At 46.2% G+C, this 11416-nt stretch overlaps 1 pseudogene; it reads right to left on the bottom strand.

The window, feature by feature from the left end:
• Positions 1–5987: 5987 nt before the first annotated feature.
• Positions 5988–6482, bottom strand: LOC147987629 (SKP1-like protein 1 pseudogene; annotated as a pseudogene).
• Between the last annotated feature and the right edge of the window lie 4934 nt (positions 6483–11416).

Here is an 11416-nt window from a genome sequence, read left to right as displayed (position 1 = left end):
AACCTCGGGTTTCTTCACTAGAGCGGCAGCTGAATTGCCGTTTCATGAAGTATCCCTTTGTTCCCTTGCCCTTCTTGAAACTAGTGGTTTCACCAACCATCAACAATTGATGCTCCTTCTTGATTTCTACTTTCGCGGTGTCAAACATCGCGAATATCTCAAGGGTCATCATATATGTCCTTGATATATTATAGTTCATCACGAAGCTCTAGCAGCTTGGTGGTAATGACTTCGGAGAAACATCACTATCTCATCTGGAAGATCAACTCCCACACGATTCAAATGATTGTTGTACTCAGACAATCTGAGCACAAGCTCAACAATTGAGCTTTTCTCCCTTAGTTTGCAGGCTAAGAAAATCGTCGGAGGTCTTATACCTCTTCACGTGGGCACGAGCCTGAAATCCCAATTTCAGCCCTCAAAACATCTCATATGTTTTGCGACGTTTCAAAAACGTCTTCGGTGCCTCAATTCTAAACCATTTAACTGAACTATCACGTAGTTATCAAAACGTGTATGTCAGATGTTCGCAACATCCACAGACGACATTCGAGGTTCAACACACCGAGCGGTGCATTAAGGACATAAGCCTTCTATGAAGCAATGAGGACAATCCTCAGTTTACGGACCTAGTCCGCATAATTGCTACTATCAACTTTCAACTAATTTTTTTCTCTAGGAACATATCTAAACAGTAGAACTATAACGCGAGCTACGACATAATTTGCGAATTCCTTTTGACTATGTTCAGGATAATTAAGTTCATCTTATGAACTCCCACTTAGATAGACATCCCTCTAGTCATCTAAGTGATTACATGATCCGAGTCAACTAGGCCGTGTCCGATCTATGCGTGAGACGGACTAGTCAACGTCGGTGAACATCTTCATGTTGATCGTATCTTCTATACGACTCATGCTCGACCTTTCGGTCTTCTGTGTTCCGAGGCCATGTCTGTACATGCTAGGCTCGTCAAGTTAACCCTAAGTGTTTTTGCATGTGTAAAACTGTCTTACACCCGTTGTATGTGAACGTAAGGATCCATCACACCCGATTAACACGTGGTGCTTAGAAACGACGAACTGTAGCAACGGTGCACAGTTAGGGGAGAACACTTCTTGAAATTTTAATGAGGGATCATCTTATTTACTACCGTCGTTCTTAGCAAATAAGATGTATAAACATGATAAACATCACATGCAATCAAATAGTGACATGATATGGCCAATATTATATTGCTCCTTTTGATCTCCATCTTCGGGGCTCCATGATCATCTATTACAAGAACATGATCAATCTCATACATCACATATATCATTCATCACATCCTTTTGGCCATATCACATCACATAGCATACCCTGCAAAAACAAGTTAGACGTCCTCTAATTGTTGTTTGCATGTTTTACGTGGCTGCTATGGGTTTCTAGCAAGAACGCATCTTACCTACGCAAAAGCCACAACGTGATATGCCAATTGCTATTTACCCTTCATAAGGACCCTTTTCATCGAATCCGATCCGACTAAAGTGGGAGAGACAGACACCCGCTAGCCACCTTATGCAACTAGTGCATGTCAGTCGGTGGAACCAGTCTCACGTAAGAGTACGTGTAAGGTCGGCCCGGGCCGCTTCATCCCACGATGCCGCCGAATCAAGATTGGACTAGTAACGGTAAGCATATTGAACAAAATCAACACCCACAACTACTTTGTGTTCTACTCGTGCATAGAAACTACGCATAGACCTAGCTCTGATACCACTGTTGGGGAACGTAGCAGAAATTCAAAATTTTCCTACGTGTCACCAAGATCTATCTATGGAGAGACTAGCAACGAGGGGAAGGAGAGTGCATATACATACCCTTGTAGATCGCTAAGCAGAAGCGTTCAAGTGAACGGGGTCGATGGAGTCGTACTCGTCGTGATTCAAATCACCGATGATCAAGTGCCGAACGCACGGCACCTCCGCGTTCAACACACGTACAGCCCGGTGACGTCTCCCACGCCTTGATCCAGCAAGGAGAGAGGGAGAGGTTGAGGAAGACTCCATCCAACAGCAGCACAACGGCATGGTGGTGGTGGAGCGTGGCAATCCTGCAGGGCTTCGCTAAGCACCACGGGAGAGGAGAAGGACTTGGGAGAGAGGGAGGGCTGCACCAAAGGCAAAGGTGTGTCTCAAGAGGCCCTCCTACCCTCACTATATATAGGGAGCCCAAGGGGGGGGTGCGCCAGCCCTAGGAGATCCAATCTCCTAGGGGGCGGCGGCCAGGGGAGGTTTCCCTCCCCCCCCCAAGGCACCTAGGAGGTGTCTTCCCTCCTTGGGACTCTTCCTTAGGGTTCCCCTTTCACCCTAGGCTCATGGGCCATAAGGGAAGTGGCGCCCAGGCCCACTTTGGGCTGGATCCCTTCCCACTTCAGCCCATGGGACCCTCCGGGATGGGTGGCCCCACCCGGTGGGCCCCCGGGACCCTTCCGGTGGTCCCGGTACAATACCGATGACCCCGAAACTTGTCCCGATGGCCGAAATAGGACTTCCTATATATAAATCTTTACCTCCGGACCATTCCGGAACTCCTCGTGACGTCCGGGATCTCATCCGGGACTCCGAACAACATTCGGTAACCAGATACAAGCTTCCTTTATAACCCTAGCGTCATCGAACCTTAAGTGTGTAGACCCTACGGGTTCGGGAGACATGCAGACATGACCGATACGTTCTCCGCTCAATAACCAACAGCGGGATCTGGATACCCATGTTGGCTCGCACATGTTCCACGATGATCTCATCGGATGAACCACGATGTCAAGGACTTAATCAATCCCGTATACAATTCCCTTTGTCTATCGGTATGTTACTTGCCCGAGATTCGATCGCCGGTATCCCGATACCTTGTTCAATCTCGTTACCGGCAAGTCTCTTTACTCGTTTCGTAACACATCATCCCGTGATTCAACTCCTTGATCACATTGTGCACATTATGATGATGTCCTACCGAGTGGGCCCAGAGATACCTCTCCGCTTACACGGAGTGACAAATCCCAGTCTCGATTCGTGCCAACCCAACAGACACTTTCGGAGATACCTGTAATGTACCTTTATAGCCACCCAGTTACGTTGTGACGTTTGATACACCCAAAGCATTCCTACGGTATCCGGGAGTTGCACAATCTCATGGTCTAAGGAAATGATACTTGACATTAGAAAAGCTTTAGCATACGAACTACACGATCTTTGAGCTAAGCTTAGGATTGGGTCTTGTCCATCACATCATTCTCCTAATGATGTGATCCCGTTATCAACGACATCCAATGTCCATGGTTAGGAAACCGTAACCATCTATTGATCAACGAGCTAGTCAACTAGAGGCTTACTAGGGACATGGTGTTGTCTATGTATCCACACATGTATCTGAGTTTTCTATCAATACAATTATAGCATGGATAATAAACGATTATCATGAACAAGGAAATATATAATAATAACCAATTTATTATTGCCTCTAGGGCATATTTCCAACAATATGTGCTTTGTTGTGGGCAATTTGGAACTCCAGAAATGATTTGGCTTTTAACAGAACAACAAATATACATTTTTTGCAGGTTTTATTCCGAGCTACTGCGTTGATCCGTATGTGGTCGTTACTCCGACGGAGGCCAGGGAGCGTTTGGTTATTGGATCTGTCTGATGGGAGATGGTAGCACGGGATATGTTCAACTGGTTTGGATGGAGGTCATGTAATAGGATAGGCGATTAGTTTACCTATCTTTGTTATGCTAGCCGGTTATGGCTTTTGGGCCTTTTGTTTTTGGCGTTGTGACTCTTTATGAGCTTGCCGTTATTTTGTTTTCAGACTATAAGACCTTGTTGAACATATTTATTTATTTATCTATTGATGTGGTCGTATGCATCGTTCTGATGCAGAGGCCGGGGAGTCCCCCTTTTTGAAAGAAAAAAGAAAAAAAAAACAAATTGCGAGATGGTGTTGCAAGCTACCTAGGGCGTGCATATATATAGGCTAATAATAGGCACCGCAGCTGACTGATCGAGTAGGATTAGAATTCCTATGCTATTCGGTCCTCTCCTGTGCATAATAATCGGTCTACGGTATATGGTAAATAACTTCGGGGTCACGGACGGATTCCACCTCCTCCCTCATGGTAGTACGTACGACTACCATGAACTGCCGCGCGCTGTTCCTTTTCTCTCTGGTAATGCTCATGGCTCTTAACTTGGGGTATATACGAGTTTGGATTGGACCCTTATAACCGGCAAACTCCATATTTAACTTTTGGCAGTCAAAATTTGCCATGTTACAGAACTATGCACAAAGAAACACTATATTTTTACGTAGTTGGCATGGAACGTATTCATGTATGTACTCCTTGATTGACTTGACTTCCAACTGCAATTTTGTTGCTTCCATCAAGCTAAACTGTCTTCACATCAAACCAGAACTGAATCCCAGTAAACTGTCCAGCCGGGCCAAATCAATCCACGGAGATGAACTCATAGGGCTATGACAACTAATTAAGAGGCGCACGGGATGAACTCGTTTGGTGAATTTGATCCTTTCGATGTTATATATTGTCCAGCCGGGCCAAATCAATCCACGCTGTTATATATTGACTCTTTCGATGCATTCTATCTGTTGAACCCTAGTGGTGATTTGATCGGACACAAGAAGAATTTATCAATTGTTTAGAAACTATGAGTGCAAGGTAACGATGCCCTTCTTACTCTTGTTCAAACAACCTTTATCTCATTGTGTATATATGTATTACAAAAGAAGATTTCTACTACATGTGTTTTGGTGTGACCTCCATCTCAGTGTATTGCCAGTTTTCAGATCTTAGACATGTATTAATTTAACATGTTACATATAGATAATGCAGCCCTAGCTGCCGCTGGCCCTTTCCCTCCTCCCCATCTCCCTCGTCGCCTCCAGAGGGGGCCACCGGCTCGCCGCACAGCCGCTGGTGAAGGGGGCGGCGAGGATCTACCCGATTCACTCCTACTGGTGATGAAGGGTTGGGCTCCAAGGCGGCGGCCTCGACGGTGAGGGAGGCGTCCTTCCTGCGGCGGGAGGCGCCGGCCGGGCGGCTGGCTATGGACCTTGGCTAAGTGGGCAGTGAGGGCATAGAGGAGGTGGTTGCGGCGTGGGGGGATACCCTGTTCTTTCCCATGTCCAAATCTGAAGACGGGCACCTGATGCTTGCTGCCCATTCCACCGGCTGTTCGATCTCCGGCGAGTTCCTCTCCGTGGGAACTGGCGATTAGCGTGGTGGGAGTTGGACTGGGAGCTCTGTCCAGGGGAAACCATTGGTCGGCGGCGGCGGCTACGACATCGCGGTACTAACAAGATGATGCTGAATGTGGACTGGCCATCTTATTCTGTCCATTCTGATGTGATTTAGTGCTGTGACATACCAAAGGTACGTACATACGAATAAAAATTGTTATTGTCGTGCGTTTGCTTCAAAATGTAATTCTGAGCATAGATGTTGCGGGAAATCGGTAGCATGTATTCCAGGGCAGGATTATGTCCCTAGCTAGCAAAAACGACGAAGTGACACGGGGTGGAGAGTGGAGACCCTTAACCCGAAAAAGAAACAACCAAAACGTACGCCCGCTCCGCACGACAGACAAATGCTGCTGCTGCACGCTGAGATTCGTGACAACGATCCAACGGCCAGTCACTAAATTCGACCTGAAGCCAAATGTAGTTCAAGATTTCGACAGATCTTTCGCAAATATGTAGATATAAGATTGGAAACAATAAGGCTATTTCAAGATAGCCAAAAAAAATCTCAAATCACACACATAAATTAACTTTACAGATGACAATCAAAACATCCAGTTGACAAATAACAATTCAGTTTCAGAAGTAATCGATAGGTTTCTTCTTGTATAATATGAAGTCTAAAAAAAGAAAAATACTAATTAAGGAGTAATTCAACGAAACAGTGCCTAGCGAGATGCTTGTCTTCTCTACTCAAAAGCCCACTGGTTCTCCCTGCGGATCTCCGCCTCCTCCTCGGGTGTGAAGTCATTCTTGATGTTGAAAGTCTTACGGATCTCCTCCGGAGTCTTTCCCTTGATCATGTCGGCAACGGTCTGGCAAGTAAGGTCGAGCAATCCCTTGATGTTGAGGTAGTTTGCAGCGAGGATGAGGTCGAAGAGGGTGGCCTGGTCGACCTTGACGAACTCGGCGTCAAAGCTCTTGAGGTCCTCGGCGGGGGCGGCGGCTGCAGTAGAGGTGGAGGAGCCGGCGTCGACCTAGACGTGCTTCTTGCAGTACTCGATGACCTTGGAGAGGATCTTGGAGTCGACGTTGGGGAGCGGGATGCCGTTGTCGGCGCAGTCGTCCTCGATCATGTGGCGGATGGTCTGCGACTCCATGGCGACCGCCTCCGCGACCTGAAATTCCTCGCGGTCCGAGCTCTTGAGCGTGATCATCTTCTTCTCGCCTTCCTCGGCCGCCATCGATGGATCGGAGTGTTGGGAGGCGAAACGAAACCCTAGTTATTAGTAGCAAAAAGACGTGGCGGCGGAAGAGCGAACGAGCTTCTTTGCGTGCGTGTTGGGCAGGCTAGGGTGAGAAGGGAACCGGGGGCATTTATTGGGGCCGCTGAGGTGGTGCCTAGGGTGGACTCCGGGTCGTACTCGTGTCGTATTCATCTTCGCTAGGAGTTGGGCCCGGCCTCCTCTAGTAGATCACGGAGTCAGCCCGTGGGACGGAGGTGCGCGCGTGGTCACGGCCAAGTGCCGCTGCGCGTCATACTCATATCTGGAGCCATCGCGGATGCCCGCTCCGTCGCCGCGTGTGGAGGAGCCAAGGCAGTCCGCGGCAGCAGCACGAGGAGGGCCACGGCCGGGAGTGTTTGCGGTGTCCGTCCGTGCATGGACGCGGTTGCCCGCACCGCGTTCGCTCGTCATGCATCATCTTGCAACACTCCCATGGCAAATTTAGACCTTTTTGCAACACTCCCCATGGCAAGCTTTAGGATTTTTTTTCTCACTTAACCATGGCAAATCTACTTTATGGGTCATGGAAAATTTGCTTTCTGAAACATTGCAAATTTAGTTGATGGACCATGGCAAATATTTTAACTTCATAGTTACCATTGTAGTAGACAAATGATTGCCCTCATGTTTTGTAAAAAAATCAGTCGGGATTTGTTATATTTGTGTCGAATATTATGTACAAAAGGGGTTACGTGGACTTGGAGTTGTAATTGATGTGGTTAGGTACGAGTTGTGTAGGAGTCGGACAATTGTATCCTGGGCCTCTTATATATGGAGGGGCATCACACGTTGTAACCCATGATGACGACTTGATAGCAACAGGTACGCGGGGGAGCCGACGGCTTGTGCCGGCGCCCGGGCGGCCGGTGTTGCGGTATCTTGGGGAGGAGCGCCCGTAGTCATACCCCGGGGATGTAGCCAGTTTCGGCAGAGAGCAAATCAGTCTGCAGTCCATGCGAGACTGGCGTACATGCATGGCGGTTCTGATTAAACAAAAGAGAGCAAGCGTCTTTGTTAGAATTGTGTCGAATACTATTGTATAGAAATTCTATGTATTTGATATGTCATCCACTCATGATGATTTGTCGCGGAAACTTAGATTTGGACCATGGCAAATTTTATATTTTGGGCCGTGCCAATTTATTTTTTTGTAGCATGGCTTTTTACTTGGTGGACCATGGTTAATAATTTGCCATGGTAAATTTTTTGCGCATAGCAAAAAAATGGAACATGCTATAGTTGTTACCATGGCAAAAAAGTGTGTAACATGGAAATTGTGTTTCACAAACCATGGGAAGTTCTTTTTTATCACGGCAAACTTTTATTTTGGCCATGGAATTTTTTTTGTTACCATGATTTTTTTATATATATATTTGGACCATGGCAAATTTACATTTTGTACTATGGCTTTGTGACCATGGTGATTACAATTTAGAACATGGTCATTTATCTTTTTGAAACATGGCAAATTTGTCTCACACATCATGGAAAATTTACTTTATATATCATGGCAAATTTCTTTTTATTCTCATGGCAAATTTGACCATCGTAGTTTTACTGTATGTAGCATCACAGTCTTACTACTTGGACCATCTCAATTATATTAATTAGACTAGATAACAGCGACAAATTACCCTTGGAAAACTTTCTCATGTTTTAGCCATGGGGACACTTAAGTTTTATAGTACATTCCTAGATTGTTCTAATGGAAAATGTTATTTTTGCATTTTCAGTGGCAAATTAATTGTTATTTTGACCATGGCTTTTTTTTATTTGAGACTGCCATGGCAATTTCTTTTTTCTTTTGAAATTAACACATAAAATTTTATTGTGCAAAATCTATGAATTTTGTCACAGCTCACTTTATAATGCGTTCAAAATTATCTTGGTCTTTAGAAAATCTATCAAAGTGAATCTGCCATGCTCCTCTATCCTCGCCTGCGGCAGCTGATCAAATAGGTCGGCGTTCCTTAGGTTATTGTCGTACGGCCGATGACCGCCCAACAACTTACTGGCCAGATTTACGGCGACATCGGACCTTACACCCGCGCCCGAGTTAAGGACCGCAGAGATCGCCGCCTCCCCGCTAGAGATGGCCGCGACTATGTTAGGCCACCGCCTCAACCAATTGGGCTCCCCGGATGGAGGATGCCATGGGAGTCGGCTGTACGGATGAGGAGCGTCCAATACGGGCGGACTTACACTCCTGCCAGAGAATAGGGTAGTGGCTCCCATGATCCTGCCGAGGATATTGATGGCGTTGGGAGCAACTACATCCATTGGAGATGGCACTCCTTAATGGTGTCCATGAGCAATGGTGGCAGGCACTATGGTGCCAATCTGGCCACCCACGCAAAGCTCTCGCTGGATCCAACCCCGTTTGGATTGTCAGCACCCCTAATAATTTCGCCTTCACAACCTCCAGCCGCTACATGTATCTAGACAAACGCCCCCCAAAGCACCACGGGAATGGAACCCTGCCACGCCGTCAGCCGCATGGGCAAGCCTGGTGGCGGAGAGGGGAAGGCACACGGGGATGGCTGCGAGAAAAGTGGATCAAGTCGTCGCCCGAGTTGCCTACGCGGACGACTGCTAACTTATATAGACTGAGAAGTAAAAAAATAATTTGCAAATAGGGAAAAACAAAACTATGGACTGATGGCAGGAGGCAATGACATAGTTAAAGACTAAAAGAATATGACTGAAAAGTTAACAAAGAAGGATTAAGAAAACTAAAGAGTAATGAGTCCAATGTATTTCCTCCATTCTTAAATATGAGTATTTTTAGAGATTTCAATAAGAACTGCATACGGATATAGACATTTTGTAGAGTGTATATTCACTCATTTTACTCAGTATGTAGTCTCAATTGGAATCTCTAAAAAGACTTATATTTTGGAACGGAGGGATGGCTTGGATGTACGTAAAACCTAATGCTTGGATTAAAAGACCGTAGAAAAATTTTAACTAAAGAAAAAGATTAACAACCAAGGTCTGGTAAAAATAAATTGCAAAGAGGGACCGAAGAAGATTCAATGACGAACTAAATGATGACTGATTAACAAAGTAAGGAATAAACACAGCAGAAAAGAAAAACTTTAGAACGAAGGACCAAACTGAAAATCTATATCTATACTCTATACCTATACTTATTAATAAAAAGGCTATTGCTTCTTACCACCATAATTTCATTCGTTTTTGGTCTCATCGTCGAACGTCCGTCTGTATTGTTCGTCCCCTACGTTACACTCGATGTGGTACTAAACGAACGGTTCGTTTTTGCCTCCCTACGCAGCACGTCGACGCTCGCTGCATTGGGGCTGCTTTGGCCTGGCCTATCCCTGTGCAACTTCTCGGCCCGTCACTTATGCCGTCATCAATTTGTGCTAGCCCACAAAGAGGGTCCTTTCTACAGTCAAAATAATCCCACATTGCTCCCTTACATCTAATCTCGCTGGTTTATATACGTACGACCAACATTATCAACAAGCCGCCATGAAATCGGGAAGGGAACGAAGGAAGGGGAAAAGGAATCAACAAATAGACCTGAAGAAGCGGCATCGGTAATCAGGAAAGGAAAAATGGAATCAACAAACGCCCATGAAATTAGAAGGAAGGAGGGACTTTGCACACATGAGGAGGCAGAAACAGGGCGGGCGGCTCGGTGTGCCTTGCAGAGGCAAGGAGAGGAGGCCAGCAGCGAGGGTCAGAAGCACAACAACAGCGGCATGAGGGGGGAGAGGGGGCCGCGGACGACGTCCATGGGGCGCTCTGGCGGGGCGCGGACTAGATAGAAGAGAGAGAGAGGGGAGAGGGGGGTCAGAGAGAAAAGATCAAAGAGAGTGGGGGAGAGGCGCGACGGCAGAGCTCACTCAGCTCACCGGTCCCCCGTTGGGCGACGACGAGCAAGGGAGGGGAGGCCGAGGTGGAGCCAGGTCGTAGGCCGCGCTGGAGGGAAAAAAGGCCGACCGATGGAGAGCTTCTGGAGCGAGGAGATAAGGCCGAGCGCTGGGCTAGATGTTGCTTTGTTTAATCGAACTTGATGGCCGCACCGATTAGAAGCTGCTGGTTTCGCTCTACAATTTATTTTTTTATGGATCTAGTACTTGGTTGCTATTTGTTTGTAGGATCATGGTTTTTTAACACTGTAGGACCATGGTCTGATGTTTGAACGCATTAGTATTTACAGTAATTAAAATACGTGCGACGGAAATATTAGAAAGACATATTTATTAAAGGAAAAATGATATTTGGGGCTCTATTGTGGACTAACTTTTTTTTGAGCATCAGTACAGACACAAGCGCTCATATACACGCGCATACACTCACCCCGCATCGCCGGAAATCCTGAAATAAATCCAGGAATAATGCGAGCACCAGGATTTGAACCCTGATGGGTTGGGGATACCACTATCCACCTAACCATCTCAACCACAGGTTGGGGCTTTATTGTGGACTAGCTGATCATGGTTCTTAAAGAACTATTTTTGGGGGTTGATTAGAAACGATATTTCTTTTGGGTGCCTCAATCCTGGTCCTCCATGAGCCCTGACAATGGTGTCAGGGAAAGTGGTTGCGTTGGCGCAGTCGAATGTGCTCCTATTGGTGACGTCAGCGAATGAACAAAAGAGCACCAAACAATGTAAACACTTTATTGTCTAACCGGTCATGTCATCTTCGAAGTGGGCAAGTATGAAAACGAATTCATGATTAGACGAGGAAGAATCTAATGGATAGAGAGATATAGCTCAGTACTTTCCAATATCACGTGAACTCTGAAATTTATTTTATACCGTTGCAATAAACGGGGTCTTTTGCTAGAACACTTCTGCCAATAATGTGCATGCAGGTAATCAGGGCCTAAAAAAGAATGGTGTTATATCAGTTCCATT

This window comes from Triticum urartu, chromosome 2A, assembly GCF_056163025.1.
Source record: "Triticum urartu cultivar PI428250 chromosome 2A, HENAU_Tu73, whole genome shotgun sequence".
Lineage (NCBI taxonomy): Eukaryota > Viridiplantae > Streptophyta > Magnoliopsida > Poales > Poaceae > Triticum > Triticum urartu.
Note: the sequence above shows the minus strand (reverse complement) of the source record. Positions and strands in the feature narration are given on the sequence as shown.